Raw genomic sequence first — 18,734 nt, 5'->3', positions numbered from 1 at the left:
ACACAGAGGCCTTTGCATTCCTCTCCAGCCATGGAGGATCAATAGCTTGCACTACTCACTTCAGTCATTGGGAAGGAGATCAGTTCTACCATAAATAATTACTGAACATTAGGAGAATTGTAATCACAGAAGCTATTTTCTGTTAAGTTTTACATGCGAGTGCAACAAAGTCCATCCCTATACGGCCTTACCCAAGGGTGGAGATCATGCCTGGGACAGGTGGCAACTTTCTCCATGTCAGCTTTTCCACACTGGTGTCAAAATGTCTCATGTCTGCTGGGGTGGTCCAGAGTTCCACAGATTCCTGCATAGCATGTGGATTCATATCTGCTATTCCCTGAGAACTGTCTAATATAATCCAACATTGCTTTACAGGAACGTGTGCAACTAAGTGATTGGCTTTATTCCAAGACTATGTGACAGTTGTACTTTATGCACTCATCACAGCGGTTAAACTGATGGTGTCTCTCCTCCCAGCTGGTCCATACGCTGATGCCTGGATATCCCAGGGGCTCTATCTAGGGACAGGATTCTTTCCTGACTATGTGACTAGACCAGGAAGAAACAGTGAACCTAGTTATTCCTAGTCAGTTCACAAGGTCAGTAAAGTCTCTTGGGCCTGCTCATATCTGTAAGTGCAGGGATACAGGACATCTGACTGAGCATCACCCTTGACTGTAGGGAATGTAGCAAGGGGCTCTGGATCTGTGCCCGGTGGTGGGTCCCCCAGCCAGCTGCATGGACCAGGGGCACAGACAGACAGGCCTTCTTTCAGACACATTGCTCCTTTTATGCCTCACACACTAAGGCATTGATCGAGGATGCCTATCTACGCTACAAGTCACAACTAAGGTCTGTGTGGAGTTAATGCAACATTTATCTTACAAAGGTAATTTGCATAATATAAATGAATAATGTCAACATAATATCGAGAACATTATATTCTTAAGTACCCAATCGCTCCACACAAAGTATGAAAACTTACAAAATATTCACATGACTCAATATTTCTTTCAAACCTACATTCTTTGCCCCAGACACTCGGGTGTCCAGTGAGGAAGTTCCCTGCAGGCCCAGTGTAGTTTGGATGGAGCACTAGTTTACTCTTTCCATCAGTGGGCTATGGCTCCAACAGTGAGGTTGATATGACAATGTTGGAATTGTATTCTGTGTACATGGTCCAGTGTAGCTCAGTTAGTAGAGCATGGCGCTTGCAACGCTAGGGTTGTGGGATTGATTCTCACGGGGGACCAGTTTGAAAATGTATGCACTCACTACTGTAAGTTTCTCTAGATAAGAGTGTTTGCTAAATGACTATTTTTTTTAAATGTAAATGCACTAGGGGGAGGTGATTATGACAGGGCCTAAGAGTGAGAGAGCACAGCCTCTTCTGTCTCTCTCAGTCACTCTGGGGTTCTGCTCAGTAATCACTATCAGCCCTGGTCTGCCTGCTTGATATTCACTGCAGTCCTCCTGTACTGTTGCTGATCCACCGCCCAGTGTAAACTCTGAGACAGATAAGGGAATGTAAATGCTAGACTGTAGCCTGGTCATGCCAGGTTGGTTTGTGATTTTATTTTTTACCTTCATTTAACTAGGCAAGTCACAAGTTCTTATTGACAGTGACAGCCTAAGCTGGGCCAATTGAGCGCCGCCCTATGGGACTCACAATCACAGCTGGTTGTGAAACAGCCTAGATATGAACCAAAGTGTCTGTAGTGACACCTCTAGCACCGAGTAGCAGTGCCTTAGACCGCTGTGCCACTTGGGAGGTCCAAATGTATTTTGTATGGCATGAGGATGAAGTTCAGAGGAATTGGTAAAGGCAGAAAACAGATAAAACAGACACCAGGCTTGTGAAGTTCAGGTTCCTCTCAGATGTACATGTTTTACAGACCTCTTCTAGGCCATGCCAGTGAACATAGATCTCCTCAGCATGGTGTGTATGTTTCATAAGTTCAGCTGTTTAGCTATAGAGGGACTTCCTTGGAGCTACTCTGTTGAGATTAATGAATCCCCCCGCTCTGACCATAGGGAGGTAAGGCCACCTGCGCCGTCACATTACAGACCTGCCGAGCCGTTTGAAAGCATCCTGTTTCCTATGAGTGCAATGCCCTTGGTTCCTCTGACTCAATTTGACTTTGTAATGATTTACTTAGATATTCATCAGAGTCATTGTGAGGCACGACAATGAAGGTTATGCAGACATCATGATGTTTGTTTAGTATGATATTTACATCTAATTAAAGCCTGATAATCTGAAATAATATCTTATTAACGTATTGTTACCATTGTCATCAAGAACCCCATTTAATGTGCTGATGTACCTGGTGGACACATCAGTGAAGTAAGAAGAAAGTCAAGATCAATATTCACAAATCACTCTTTCTATTATCTATTAGGCTAAAGCACTCATGTGTGATTAAGAACACATAGGCCTAATGGTTTCATTGTTTGTACACCTGACACTGTTTGTTCTCCAGAGATGGACTTGATGTATAGGTTGGCTCAGACATTATGAGACGGGGGACCTCCTGAGTGGTGCAGGGGTCTAAGGCACTGCATCGCAGTGCTTGAGGAGACACTACAGATCTGGGTTCAATCCTGGGCTGTGTCGCAGCCGGCTGTGTCCGGGAGACCCATGAGGCGGCACACAATTGGCCCATCGTTGTCTGCGTTAGGGGAGGGTTTGGCCAGCCGGGATGTCGTGTTGCTCTCTAGCAACACAACATTTTCCTCCAACACATTGGTGCTTAATCGAGCAGGGTTGTGTTTTGGAGGATGCATGGCTCTTGACCTTCGCCTCTCCCGAGTTGCAGCGATGGGACAACACTGTAACTACTAATTGAGGAGAGTAAATCTGGGAGACTATGATATTATGTTTGGTAGTGTTACATAAGATAGAAGGTTACTTAAGACAAAAACAAAAGGAAGGTCAGGGTGGATGGATGGGTGGGCGTATAACACAAACGTCTAGCTATCACGGACAACTTTCGAATTTGAGATAATTAGCAACTTTGCAACTCAGCCGGCTAACCTAGCAACCTAGCTAACGTCAGCCACAACAAATTGGAATTCGTAACATATCATATGTTTTGCAAATTCGTAACAAATGTACAAATTGCAGTTCGTAACATATTGTATGAATTACAATTTGTAGCATATCATACGAAATGGATGATGGACATTCACAAATAAATACATACCATACGAAACGTAACATATCATACTAAATGAAGCATACGGATTTACGTGCAGAATAATACAAATGTTCTGAGACCACGTTAAAATGATGGAGAGATATTCTAAGACTGTCATCTACCGGGGATTTTTAGCATTGCACTTAAAAATATATATAATTTGAAATGTCATAACCTTCAAATGATGGCAAAAAATAAGTCAGTTTTCCATCCTGGAAAAAATCCTAATCCACAAGCCAGTGGATGGTCGCTTGGTATAACTGTCCTTTCAAAAAGCCTTTTTACAGGATCTTTCCAGCCAGACCATAGTACCTCTTAGGTTCTTGGTAAGAGTCTGCATCATGACCAAATGTTTAACTCTACCACACATTACTTTGTTACTTCAATTATTGGTGGATTTGTATCAAACCAGGTGACCTATTTTTCATTGGCATTCATAAACATTCCATTGTTTACTTTCTCTTTACTGTATATATCATTGATGAACAAATCATGTAATTGCAGATCAGAACTATTTATACAGCCCAGCACAGCTTCAGCTTAAAGAAGAGTCCAGTCAACAGCGCCCTCTAAAGGCCCTGGTAGAGTCCTACTTACTGGAGCGCTACTCTCTGACAAACATAATGGACCAAGTCCCCAAAAATGTTTTTTCATGTAGGTTTAGGATTAATATACTGGACAGTAATGAGAATAGGAAGATATCTTCTTAATCTTCTGTTCATGCAGAAGGTTTTCTTTGAAACTATTAACTATTATGTGCTGAAGAAATGTATCGAATAAAATGATTTGATCTATGAAAACAATATAATTAATTACAGTTATAATTGAAATCGTAATCTTATGTTCTGTGCAACATATGTTAACTATCCTCCATGAGGACTTTTAACCCAAAATGGGTATGATACTGCATCATCCATCTTTTGGGGATTCTCTGTTAAAAGAGAAACATATTTTTTTCCCACTACATTTGTGTAGTGATGTTTCATCACTTTATATGTCTTTGATAAATAGTTGCATTAAATTAACGTCATTAATTGACTCTTGCAGTCTATATCTTATTCACAGGTAACTCAGACCTCCAAATGTGCAGGCATAGGCACATAACTGTTCTAATACCTTTGGGTGCTTTTCCTGCACAACGCATCACCGGGGGCAAACTACCTGCCCTCCAGGACACCTACACCACCCAATGTTACAGGAAGGCCATAAAGATCATCAAGGACAACAACCACCCGAGCCTGTTCACCCCGCTATCATCCAGAAGGCGAGGTCAGTACAGATGCATCAAAGCTGGGACCGAGAGACTGAAAAATAGCTTCTATCTCAAGGCCATCAGAATGTTAAACAGCCACCACTAACATTGAGTGGCTGCTGCCAACACACTGACTCAACTCCAGCCACTTTAATAATGGGAATTGATGGTAAATGATGTCAAATATATCACTAGCCACTTTAAACAATGCTACCTAATATAATGTTTACATACCCTACCTTATTCATCTCATATGTATACGTATATACTGTACTCTATATCATCTACTGCATCTTTATGTAATACATGTATCACTAACCACTTTAACTATGCCACTTTGTTTAGATACTCATCGTATATGTATATACTGTACCCGATACCATCTACTGTATCTTGCCTATGCCGCTCTGTACCATCACTCATTCATATATCTTTATGTACATATTCTTTATCCCCTTACACTGTGTATAAGACAGTAGTTTTGGAATTGTTAGTTAGATTACTTGTTGGTTATTACTGCATTGTGGGAACTAGAAGCACAAGCATTTCGCTACACTCGTATTAACATCTGCTAACCATGTGTATGTGACAAATAAAATTGGATTTGATTTGATTTTAACTTGCACAATGATTGTTCTCTGCCACGTCCAACAACAAGTAGCACCACATTGTGGCACCACGCACAATTTCGAGCCATTTTTGGTTTGATCTCATTGATCAAGATCAATTACTAATCAATTTGTTCTTTAAATGGCTTTAAATTAAAGTTGTTAAGAAAAAAACAAATTGTGCCCACACTTTCAGCGTTAATGGTGTTGTATTATCATCCCACTTGGCACACAGTGGTTGAATCAACGTTGTTTCCACGTCATTTCAATTAAAAGTTATGTTGAACCAAAGTGGATACACATTGAGTTGAAGTATGTGCCCAGTGGAATGGCTTCATTCAAATGCTCAATTGCTCAATTTGGCGTTCACTATCTCTAGCAACATCACACATTTCCATGGTAATTCTGACAGTGTAATTACATTTCAGGTAGGCCTACATACCATGACATAAAGCTTCATAACTTACATCATAAACCCCCTGTGCATGTGATGGAAATGATGTCACCATTGCACTTGATACTAAGCAATGTTGTGCTGCTCTTTTTATTGACTTGGCCAAAGCTTTTGATACGGTAGACCATTCCATTCTTGTGGGCCGGCGAAGGAGTATTGGTGTCTCTGAGGGGTCTTTGGCCTTGTTTGCTAACTACCTCTCTCAAAGAGTGCAATGTATAAAGTCAGAACATATGCTGTCTCAGCCACTGCCTGTCAACAAGGGAGTACCCCAAGGCTCGATCCTAGGCCCCACACTCTTCTCAATTTACATCAACAACATAGCTCAGGCAGTAGGAAGCTCTCTCATCTATTTATATGCAGATGATACAGTCTTACACTCAGCTGGCCCCTCCACAGATTTTGTGTTAAACGCTCTACAACAAAGCTTTCTTAGTGTCCAACAAGCTTTCTCTGCCCTTAACTTTGTTCTGAACCCTTCCAAAACAAAGGTCATGTGGTTTGGTTATAAGAATGCCCCTCTCCCACAGGTGTGATTACTACCTCTGAGGGTTTAGAGCTTGAGGTAGTCACAACATACACATACTTGGAAGTATGGCTAGACAGTACACTGTCCTTCTCTCAGCACATATCAAAGCTGCAGGCTAAGTTAAATATAGACTCGGTTTCCTCTATCGTAATCGCTTCTCTTTCACCCCAGCTGCCAAACTAAGCCTGACTCAGATTACCATCCTACTCATGCTACATTACGGAGACGTAATTTATACATCGGCAGGTTAGGGTGCTCTCGAGCGGCTAGATGTTTTTTTTACCATTCTGCCATTAGATTTGCCACCAATACTCCTTATAGGACACATCACTGCACTCTATACTCCCCTCGAAAGTGGTCGTCTCTGTACACCCGTCGCAAGACCGACTGGTTGATGTTGATTTATAAAACCCTGTTAGGCCTCACTCCCCCATATCTGAGATACCTACTGCAGCCCTCATCCTCCACATACAACACCCATTCTGCCAGTCACATTCTGTTAAATGTCCCCAAAGCACACACATCCCTGGGTCACTCATCTTTTCAGTTCGCTGCATTTAGCGACTGGAACGAGCTGCAACAAACACTCAAACTGGATAGTTTTATCTCAATCTCTTCATTCAAAGACTCAATCATGGAAACTCTTTCTGACAGTTGTAGCTGCTTTGCATGATGTATTGCTGCCTCTACCTTCTTGCCCTTTGTGCTGTTGCCTGTGCCCAATAATATTTGTACCATGTTCTGTGCTGCTATCATGTTGTGCTGCTGCCATGTTGTGTTGCTACTGTGTTGTTGCCATGTTGTGTTATTATCATGCTGTGTTGTCATGGGTTGCTGCCTTGATATGTCTTAGGTCTCTCTTTATGTAGTGTTGTGGTGTCGTGATGTGTGTTTTGTCCTATATTTTAATTTTAATTTTAATCCCAGCCCCCATCCCTGCAGGAGGCCTTTTGCCTTTTGGTAGGCTGTCATTGTAAATTAGATTTTGTTCTTAACTAACTTGCCTAGTTAAATAAACATTAAATAAAAAAATAAACAATAAATTAAGAAGATAATTACTTGATAATAACTCCTCAATACATTCATCTTAGACCAAAATTGATAATTGTAAGCATTTGGCATGTTGTTGAGCTAAAATGTTGTCATAGTAACGAGAGGGAAAAGGAAACAAGAGCAAAGTAATTAAGAGCAAAGTCATTACATTTATTGTATTAAAATCGAGTCAATGAGTCACATTATAGATAACACCTTAACTTAAGGTGCAAATAAAGTGATTCAATGTCACAACAAGAACTTGGATAAATCTCCAAGACATGATACTCCATCAGAGTAAAGACACACAGAATTGTTTGAAATGAACAAGGGTTTTACAATGAGAAAACATCTGCAGTAAATACATTTTTCAGGTAATAAAACAGATAAAATAGTGATAATCACAGAGTGATGATAACATAATACCCAGTTTGGGTAAATCATCCTCATAGAGAAACATTGATGCTATAACTCGGGTTTAACATGATCAATATAACTGATACATGCTTCACAGAAGATACTGAATACAATGTAGTGGTAAAAAAAAATGTTGCTTATACATTTTGACCTAAAAAAAGATCTGTCATAGACAATCACAAACAGATTGATCCCATTTTTGGGTTAAAATCCTCATCTAGGACCATTAAAGCTATTGTTAATCATGAATAAAAACATGATCAACATAGTCAAGGTTATGATTTCAATGAACACAACAACAATATTGTTTTCATACCTTCCACATTTTTCTCAGAAAAAAGCTTTTACTTCAAAACAACTGAAATAAAAAGTCTCAATCACTGCAAGACTTTTAAAAATGCTATATACTCAGATGATGAGGAAGATCTCTGATCACTGTCCATCACATTAATGTTAGACTAACATAGTCCATTGACTTTGTTTGAGAGTGGAGTTCCAGTCTGTAGGACTCTACCAGAGACTCCAGAGGGTGATGTTGACTTGACTCTTCTCTTTGCTGATGCTGGGCTGTGGAGCTGAACTAAGGCAGGTCCTGTTCTTATCAGAGGATGGATGCAGGCTCTGGAAGTGGCTCAGCAGTCGTCTCTGGGTTTGTGTCTTCACCTCATCCTTGGTCAGGAAGTGCACAATCTCTTTTAATTGATTCTTCAATTTACCTTGTTCGTCAGTCAGGTGCTCATTCGAGTAGATCACAGCTGAAGTGATTGTAGGTGCCATGGTTGGATCTCTGTGCTGGCCTCTGTGTAGAGTGAATCTTATTCCTACTGGCTTCATCTCTCATATATATAGTCCATAATCTGCATATGAATGTGTGGGTCTTGGGCTTGTTGGAATTTCTCACAGTCTGTAGCCAATGGGTGAGCTTGGGAGGACAATGAGGAATGTGGAGCTGTCACATGCTCAGTGTTCTTATTACTGGGGGACAATGGTCACGTCTCATGGAACAGGTGGAATGGTGGGGGGGGGTGGAGAAAGACTCAGAGTGTTGTGTGAATCTGGGAAGCCAGTGACCCTCAGATCTGCTGCCTGATGTTGGAACCAATGATGCTGAGAGAGCACACACTCATCATCACAACTTACACGTTTGAGACTGACGCAGATCCTCTACATTACATTTACAATGTAACATAGTCCCCACCTATGAAAACATTATTTAATGTATAGTGTTTAAATGCTTTATTACTGATTCAGTCACGTTTTATTATCTCACAATGAATGTGAGATAATGACAACAATTATGATATAGTATAGTGTTTTACATTTTGTCACAATTGAAAAGTAAAACATATTTATAATTTTCTGTGCTGCTGAATTTCATTTTTGACACAAAAAAAAATATTGGGTCAAATATGACATGTTTCGAAAATAGAAAGTAAGTTTATTTGCAGAGAAATATTGCTTGGTAATTATATGGTCAAGCACTGGAGTCCAGAGGTAGCAGATGTTTCCTCTGTCTTGAGGCTACTGGTCAGTGTGAGTAGATAGCTGATAGCTGAGTCATGTGTGCCGTGATCAATGCACTACAAAAGCTGCTCAGTGAACCCTCACTGACGGCTATTGGCTCTGTGTTGTATTATAGACAGAGTATGGCATCACAGACCATCTGGATTCTGGAGGGAAACACTTGATTTTATCCTAAAAGTGTGCTGCAAGACATATACTGTACTTTATCAGTGTTCATTTCTACGTTATGTTTGTGCCCTGGAGAAACTGATGTATTCAGCTATTGTTTAATTCCCTTCTATAAGTGTGGATATTCCCCAGTGACTCTGGGTGTTCCCTAGACAGACGGGTGCTGGTCGGACTGATGTTGATGATGACACTAGACTGAGACTCTGCTTTGCAGAGCTTTCCCACACTCTGCCCATTGACAGAGCTTCCACCTAACAACAGAAGTGTGCCTTGTTAAATGTTAATTCATCTCTATACAAGCAGTTCCCATTAAGCCCCTGGGGGAGAAAATAAATACATCTGACATACATAAATTAGGAATGTAGTAAATACAAATATTTTGACTATCGGATGATATAGACTTCTACAGCATATGGCCATTCAGAGATGGTCAAGATTGGAGATGGTCAAGATTGGACTGAAAACTGAAGATATTTAAAGCGTGTACATTTTAGTTATAAGATTTATAATCTTCGATACAACATTCACATTTTAGCAGACACTCTGATCCAGGCATATACTTTCATACTTTTTGTTGTTGTACTGATCACATGTAGGTCTTGAACCCACAACCCTGGCTTTGCAAGTGCCATGCTCTACCTACTGAGTTACACAGGACTACTACAATGTAATCATGTTTGTATAAAGTGTAATATAATGTATTTCCTGATCTGTTACCTAATTCCTCTTACACCCTGTAATAATAAAAAAAACACTTGTGCAGTCCTTATAATTCATTATATCTGTGATATAATTAATTTCTAGAATTCAATGATGAAACCTTACTAGTGAAATTCCTTCTCACCCCTCATCATACAGGGTACAGAAGTTTGAGTCTATTGTCCCAAAGGCGGTCTGTGAGTGAGTTTTCCTTGGTTTCCCACACTCTCTCCATTCACTGCTCCAAAAAATCTGACATACATCAATTAATAATGTAGTAAATACAAACATTTTGACTATTGTATGAAATAGACTTGTATCGCATATGACCATTCAGAGATAGTTAAGATTGGACTGAATGCTGAAAGTCTTTCAAGCATATATGTTTTAGATATAAACGGTGTCAAATAAAATAAAGTCGTATTTGTCACATGCGCCGAATTCAACAGTGAAATGCTTACTTACAAGCCCTTAACCAACAATGCAGTTTTAAGAAAATACCTCCCCCCCCCGGAAAAAAAGTAAGACATAAGAAAAACAAATAATTAAAGAGCAGAAGTAAATAATGTGTCAACGTGCGGGGGCACCGGTGTCGAGGTAGTTGAGGTAATTATCTAAATGCAGGTAGGGTTAGTGAAGTGGCTGTTGTGGCAAAGAAGGGGGCCGAGTGATAAATGGCAGAAATTGGAGTGACTCTAGGGATTCTGGGATAATGGTGTTGATGTGAGCCATGACCAGCCTTTCAAAGCCTTTCATGGCTACAGACCTGAGTGATACGGGTCGGCAGTCATTTAGGCAGATTACCTTAGTGTTCTTGAGCACAGGGACTATGGTGGTCTGCTTGAAACATGTTAAGCTAAGCTTTACCACTGTCACATAGCCCCTGATCCCACAGCCCTGGGTGCAATATGTGAAACATAAAAATAGCTGCTACCTATTCATGATTTTGTAGCATTTTGATGCAGAGGACATATCTGTGATATAATTCATATCTAGAATTCAATGATGAAAGCGTACTAGTGAAATTCCTTCTCACCCCTCATCATACAGGGTACAGGAGTCTGAGTCTATTGTCCCAAAGCGGGACTGTGAGTGAGTTTTCCTTGGTTTCCCACACTCTCTCCATTCACTGCTCTCAATGGTGGAACAATAGAAGTGTGCCTTATTATAATGCATCATATTAGGTATTCAGTTCAGTCCGGTTTCTAGGCAAACATTAAAAATGCTTCAATTACCAAAACAGCATCTGGTCGTAGAGAAGGTTCCCTGAAACTTGGATTGGAGGAAATGATTTGAGTGAAAGAACAGTCAGCACTATAGAGTAGCACATGTCTTGGTTCTGACCTAAATTTCATCAATGAGAGACAAGTGACATGTTGATTTTAGCCATCACCTTAACCCTAACCTTAATCCTACCCCTAGTTTTACTGTATGTCCACACCCCTTCTGAACCCTAACACTAACATCAACCCTAACTCCAGCTTCATGACGACACCCTGTTTCAACCCTAACCATAACCCTAACCATAACTCTAGATTCATGTCCACACCCTATTTCAACACTAACCATAACCCTACCATAGCTCTAGCTTCATGTCGACACCCTGTTTCAACCCTAACCATAACCCTAACCATAACTCTAGATTCATGTCCACACCCTATTTCAACACTAACCATAACCCTACCATAGCTCTAGCTTCATGTCGACACCCTGTTTCAACCCTAACCATAACCCTAACCATAACTCTAGATTCATGTCCACACCCTATTTCAACACTAACCATAACCCTAACCATAACTCTAGCTTCATGTCCACACCCTGTTTCAACACTAACCATAACCCTAACCATAACTCTTGCTTCATGTCCACACCCTGTTTCAACCCTAACCATAACCCTAACCATAACTCTAGCTTCATGTCCACACCCTGTTTCAACCCTAACCATAACCCTAACCATAACTCTTGCTTCATGTCCACACCCTGTTTCAACCCTAACCATAACCCTAACCATAACTCTAGCTTCATGTCCACACCCTGTTTCAACACTAACCATAACCCTAACCATAACTCTAGATTCATGTCCACACCCTGTTTCAACCCTAACCATAACCCTAACCATAACTCTAGCTTCATGTCCACACCCTGTTTCAACCCTAACCATAACCCTAACCATAACTCTTGCTTCATGTCCACACCCTGTTTCAACCCTAACCATAACCCTAACCATAACTCTAGCTTCATGTCCACACCCTGTTTCAACACTAACCATAACCCTAACCATAACTCCAGCTTCATGTCCACACCCTGTTTCAACCCTAACCATAACCCTAACCATAACTCTAGCTTCATGTCCACACCCTGTTTCAACCCTAACCCTAACCCTAACCATAACTCTAGCTTCATGTCCACACCCTGTTTCAACCCTAACAATAACCCTAACCATAACTCTAGCTTCATGTCCACACCCTGTTTCACCCTAACAATAACCCTAACCATAACTCTAGCTTCATGTCCACACCCTGTTTCAACCCTAACAATAACCCTAACCATAACTCTAGCTTCATGTCCACACCCTGTTTCAACCCTAACAATAACCCTAACCATAACTCTAGCTTCATGTCCACACCCTGTTTCACCCCTAACAATAACCCTAACCATAACTCTAGCTTCATGTCCACACCCTGTTTCAACCCTAACAATAACCCTAACCATAACTCTAGCTTCATGTCCACACCCTGTTTCAACCCTAACAATAACCCTAACCATAACTCCAGCTTCATGTCCACACCCTGTTTCAACCCTAACCCTAACTCCAGCTTCATGTCCACACCCTGTTTCAACCCTAACCATAACTCCAGTTTCATGTCCACACCCCGTTTCAACCATAACCCTAACTCTAGCTTCATGTCCACACCCTGTTTCAACCCTAACAATAACCCTAACCCGAACTCTAGCTTCATGTCCAAACCCCGTTTCAACCATAACCCTAACTCCAGCTTCATGTCCACACCCTGTTTCAACCCTAACAATAACCCTAACCATAACTCTAGCTTCATGTCCACACCCCGTTTCAACCATAACCCTAACTCTAGCTTCATGTCCACACCCTGTTTCAACCCTAACCATAACTCTAGCTTCATGTCCACACCCCATTTCAACCATAACCCTAACTCTAGCTTCATGTCCACACCCTGGGCCTTTTCTTCTTACATGCTGACCACACAGCTCACGTCTCGTGCCTCAACGAGATTCTGCGTTGCCAGGAACTAAAATAGAACTTGGTTATATTTGTGATGTTTGATGCACTGTACGTCCCACCTCTCCCATCTCCTCATTGGTTTTTAGGACAATATACCCATGTTCCATCTCCTCATTGGTTTTTAGGACAATATACCCATGTTCCATCTCCTCATTGGTTTTTAGGACAATATACCCATGTTCCATCTCCTCATTGGTTTTTAGGACAATATACCCATGTTCCATCTCCTCGTTGGTTTTTAGGACAATATACCCATGTTCCATCTCCTCATTGGTTTTTAGGACAATATGCCCATGTTCCATCTCCTCATTGGTTTTTAGGACAATATACCCATGTTCCATCTCCTCATTGGTTTTTAGGACAATATACCCATGTTCCATCTCCTCATTGGTTTTTAGGACAATATGCCCATGTTCCATCTCCTCATTGGTTTTTAGGACAATATACCCATGTTCCATCTCCTCATTGGTTTTTAGGACAATATACCCATGTTCCATCTCCTCATTGGTTTTTAGGACAATATGCCCATGTTCCATCTCCTCATTGGTTTTTAGGACAATATGCCCATGTTCCATCTCCTCATTGGTTTTTAGGAGCATATACCCATGTTCCATCTCCTCATTGGTTTTTAGGAGCATATACCCATGTTCCATCTCCTCATTGGTTTTTAGGACAATATACCCATGTTCCATCTCCTCATTGGTTTTTAGGACAATATACCCATGTTCCATCTCCTCATTGGTTTTTAGGACAATATGCCCATGTTCCATCTCCTCATTGGTTTTTAGGACAATATACCCATGTTCCATCTCCTCATTGGTTTTTAGGACAATATACCCATGTTCCATCTCCTCATTGGTTTTTAGGACAATATGCCCATGTTCCATCTCCTCATTGGTTTTTAGGACAATATACCCATGTTCCATCTCCTCATTGGTTTTTAGGACAATATACCCATGTTCCATCTCCTCATTGGTTTTTAGGACAATATACCCATGTTCCATCTTCTCATTGGTTTTTAGGACAATATACCCATGTTCCATCTCCTCATTGGTTTTTAGGAGCATATACCCACGTGGGTGATTGAAATATGAACTGAGGTCCACACTCCAGTACAATTGGTAGTGGTAATGCACCTTAAAGTTGGTGTCCAAAAGCCATGCTTAGTCAGAAGAAGAAGCCTGAAGGAAGAGAGATTACTAGAAACAAACTTGGTTTACCCTTTTATCTGTGGATTAATTGTTGGAGTAGAGGACCTTGTGCATTTCAGGTAGGATAACAACTCAATGTTTATATCACAGGACAAAATAGCTGGCAACAGCAAGCTAGCTAGCTAAATTTCCATAAATGTTCATGCTTTTCGGCCTGTCCCAAAACTAATAAGGTTGGTTCAGAGTCTGTTTTGATATTTCAACTTGCGATTCCTTTAGGTGTCTGACATGCTGACCGCACGCGTGATGGTGCAGCATGTGATCAGCATGTTAGACACATACAGCCATCACTATTTCTGTTTCTGCTCATTACTGGGACCACTGTAGATTACTTGATTGCGATGCAATATTTTAATCTTCCAAAACTTCATTACCAATCATTGCAAAAGTAAGTAAGACCTTATACAGTAGATCTGCATTGTAGTCTACAGTCAATATGTTGATTACATGAAAGATCAAGAACAATAAAAAATGATTTAATTTCATTATTTGGGGATTTATTGACATTGACTCAAGGAGTCGCATCATAGACACCTAAATATAAGGTGAATAGTTTATGTGATTACACATCACAACCAGAACTTGGATCAATCTCCAAGACATATGATACTCGAACAGAGTATAGGATACATATTGTCCAAAATAAATTGAGGTTTCACATTGAGAGAGAACATTTTCTACCCGTTACAATAAACACATTATTAAAATAATTTGAGCAACATTTTCACACAAAGTCTGATCTTTAAACAAATCAATTATTTCTTATCAAAGAGTGATGATAACAGGTACAATTCCCAGTTTGGGTAAATAATCATCATGGAGAATCAGTGATTCTGTAGCTCAAGTTAATCAATAACAAATGTTTAACTAATACCGGTACATACCTCACAGAAGATGCTCAATATAATGTTAATATGACCATATCGTTACAACAATTAAATTGTAACAAAATAGCTTATTCTTGATAAGTGTTGACCTTTAAACAGATCGGTAACAGATCATCACAAGAAGATGGAAGATATAATACACATTTAGGGTTAGAAGTCCTCATGGAGGACAGTTGAAGTTGATCATTAATAAGCAAATTATCAACATAATCAACACATGATGATGCTTCACAAAACAAAGGTTATTAACATTACAAAAATGCAGTGTTCGCAGATTTCAGTGTTTTATATTAGATCAACATTTTAACTTGTTCAGTACAACTGAAATGAAAGGTTTCAATCTAAACAACTTTTAACATCCTGCACAAGCAGAATATGAAGTAGATCTCTGATCACTGTCCATCACATTAATGTTAGACCAACATGGTCCATTGAGTTTGTTTGAGAGTGGAGTTCCAGTCTGTAGGACTCTACCAGGGCCTCCAGAGAGCAGTGTGGACTGGACTGAGGGAGCTGAGGGAGCTGAACTGAGGCAGGTCACTCTCCCTTCTGTTCTTATCAGAGGATGGATGCAGGCTCTGGAAGTGGCTCAGCAGTCTTCTCTGGGTCTGTGTCTTCACATCATCCTTGGTCAGGAAGTGCACAATCTCTTGGACACAGCTGGAGTAACCCTGATTGAATGGTGCTGAGGAGGAGCTCACTGACGGGTTCTGTTGCTATTATCTCCATGATGTCGGCTTTCTCCATTTTGAAATCTGGCTGCTGGTTGAGGCTCTCTCCAAGAGAGACTTGAGCTGCTCAATGCTGTTGTTGAAACGATCTCTGCGTAACTTCTCAACCACTGGCTTTCTTATCTGCAAGAAGAGGAGAGTCATTAATAATATTATTCTGGATACAACAGAGCTGACATGAATGGATGATATCTAGAAGCAAAAACTGAAACAATGCAACACTATTTGTAACTCAATTTACCTTGTTGGTCAGAGTCAGGTGCTCATTAGAGTAGATCACAGCTGAAGTGATTGTAGGTGCCATGGCTAGATCTCTGTGCTGTACTGGTCTCTGTGTAGAGTGAATCTGATGTCTAATGCCTTCATCTCTCCTATATATAGTCCATAATCTGCATATGAATGTGTGGGTCTTGAGCTTGTTGGAGTTTCTCACAGTCTGTAGCCAATGGGTGAGCTTGGAAGGACAATGAGGAATGTGGAGCTGCCACATGCTCAGTGTTCTTATTGCTGGGGGACAATGGTCACGTCTCATGGAACAGGTGGAATGGTGGGGGAGATGGAGAGAGACTCAGAGTGTTGTGTGAATCTGGGAAGCCAGTGACCCTCAGATCTGCTGCCTGATGTTAGGATCAATGATGCTGAGAGAGCACACACTCATCATCACAACTTACACGTTTGAGACTGACGCAGATCCCCTGCGTGAAAATGTTTTTTTTTACTGGTTGCATACCTTAGAGAATATAGTTTCAAAATAGAGAAATTAAGTTGCAATTAGATTCTTGGAAATGGAATAGGCCTTTCTAAAATTTGTTTCATGGAGAATTTGAACATGAGGTTTTAACTATAGTAATTAGATTCCGTTCATTTTTTTAAAAGCAGAGCCTTTAAGAACATTGTCCCTTTTAAAACATAATAATGTGTAGTAGTAAGTAAGTTGACATTCACCCCCTGGTATATTTATGTTGCAATACTGCTCTTGTGTCTATGTATTCACAGATTTGACAGACTACTGCCAGAGGTAGTGAAGTCTGGAGGTAGCAGATGTATCCTCTGTCTTGAGGCTGCTGGTCAGTGTGAGTAGAGAACTGATCTGAGTTTCCCACAGTCCTGTGTGCTGTGATCAATGCACTACAAAAACTGCTCAGTGGAGCATTAGTGACGGCTTTTGACTCTGTGTTGTGCTATAGACCGAGCCTGACGTCACAGACCATCTGGATTCTGGAGGGGAAAACGACTACAGGCTCCTTCCATACTGTTTGACAATCAGATATTTATTACATTTTATTCCAGAATTGTTTTTTTTGCAGACTACATTAAAATAACATTATACTCTATCTACTCCCTGATGTTGGGATCAATGATACTTACAGAGCACACGCTCATCATCACATCTTATATGTGTGAGGCTGACACAGAACCTCTACATTAAATGTACAGTGTAACTTAGTCCCCAACTACGGTATGAAGCCATTGTTGAATGTATAGTGTTTCAAAGCTTTAGCACTTATTCAGTCACATTTTATTATCTCACAATGGATTTTACCGCTGACAAATATATATGCCTGTATATAGAACAAATATTTATAATGTTCTGTCTTGCTGAATTTAGTTTCAATTCCATTTCTTTCTTTATTGAGTCAAATTAGCTTCCACTAAACAACAGAAATGTTCCTTGTTAAATGCTAATTAATCTCTACACAAGCAGTTCCTGTCAAGACCCTGGGGGGAATGTTTTTTTAAATCAGACATACATCAACTAAGAAGGTAGTAAATACAAACTTTTTGAATGTCGGATGATATAGACTTGTATAGCATATGGCGGATCAGAGTGAGTCAAGATTGGACTAAATACTTTAGATCTTTCAAGGATATACGTTTTAGATATAAACTGTATCATCTTTGACTCTACAATCTGATCATGTGTAATATAATGTATTTCCTGATCTGTTACCTAATTCCTCTTAAACCTTGTCATCATTTTAAAAAACACTTGTGCAGTCCTATAATTCGTTGTCTAATTTCAACTGGTGAAGCTAAGCTTTACCACTGTCACATAGCCCCTGATACCACAGCCCTGGGTGCAATATGTGAAACATAAAAATAGCTGCTACCTATTCATGATTTTGTAGCATTTTGATGCAGAGGACATATCTGTGATATAATTCATATCTAGAATTCAATGATGAAAGCGTACTAGTGAAATTCCTTCTCACCCCTCATCATACAGGGTACAGAAATCTATTGTCCCAAAGGCAGTCTGTGAGTGAGTTTTCCTTGGTTTCCCACACTCTCTCCATTCACTGCTCTCAATGGTGGAACAATAGAAGTGTGCCTTATTATAATGCATCATATTAGGTATTCAGTTCAGTCCGGTTTCTAGGCAACCATTAAAAATGCTTCAATTACCAAAACAGCATCTGGTCGTAGAGAAGGTTCCCTGAAACTTGGATTGGAGGAAATGATTTGAGTTAAAGAACAATCAGCACTATAGACATGACTTGGTTCTGACCTAAATTGAATCAATGAGAGACAAGTGACATGTTGATTTTAGCCATCACCTTAACCCTAACCTTAATCCTAACCCTAGTTTTACTGTATATCCACACCCCTTCTAAACACTAACCACAACCCTAACTCTAGCTTCATGTCCACAACCTGTTTCAAACCTAACCACAACCTTAACTCCAGCTTCATGTCCACACCCTGTTTCAACCCTAACCATAACCCTAACCCTAACTCCAGCTTCATGTCCACACCCTGTTT

At 40.3% G+C, this 18,734-nt stretch overlaps 1 pseudogene; it reads right to left on the bottom strand.

Moving 5' to 3' along the window:
* Positions 1 to 14,828: 14,828 nt before the first annotated feature.
* LOC127932156 (transcription factor HES-5-like) lies at positions 14,829 to 16,285 on the bottom strand (annotated as a pseudogene).
* Between the last annotated feature and the right edge of the window lie 2,449 nt (positions 16,286 to 18,734).

Source organism: Oncorhynchus keta, chromosome 10 (genome assembly GCF_023373465.1).
Source record: "Oncorhynchus keta strain PuntledgeMale-10-30-2019 chromosome 10, Oket_V2, whole genome shotgun sequence".
NCBI classification, from domain to species: Eukaryota; Metazoa; Chordata; class Actinopteri; order Salmoniformes; family Salmonidae; genus Oncorhynchus; species Oncorhynchus keta.
Note: the sequence above shows the minus strand (reverse complement) of the source record. Positions and strands in the feature narration are given on the sequence as shown.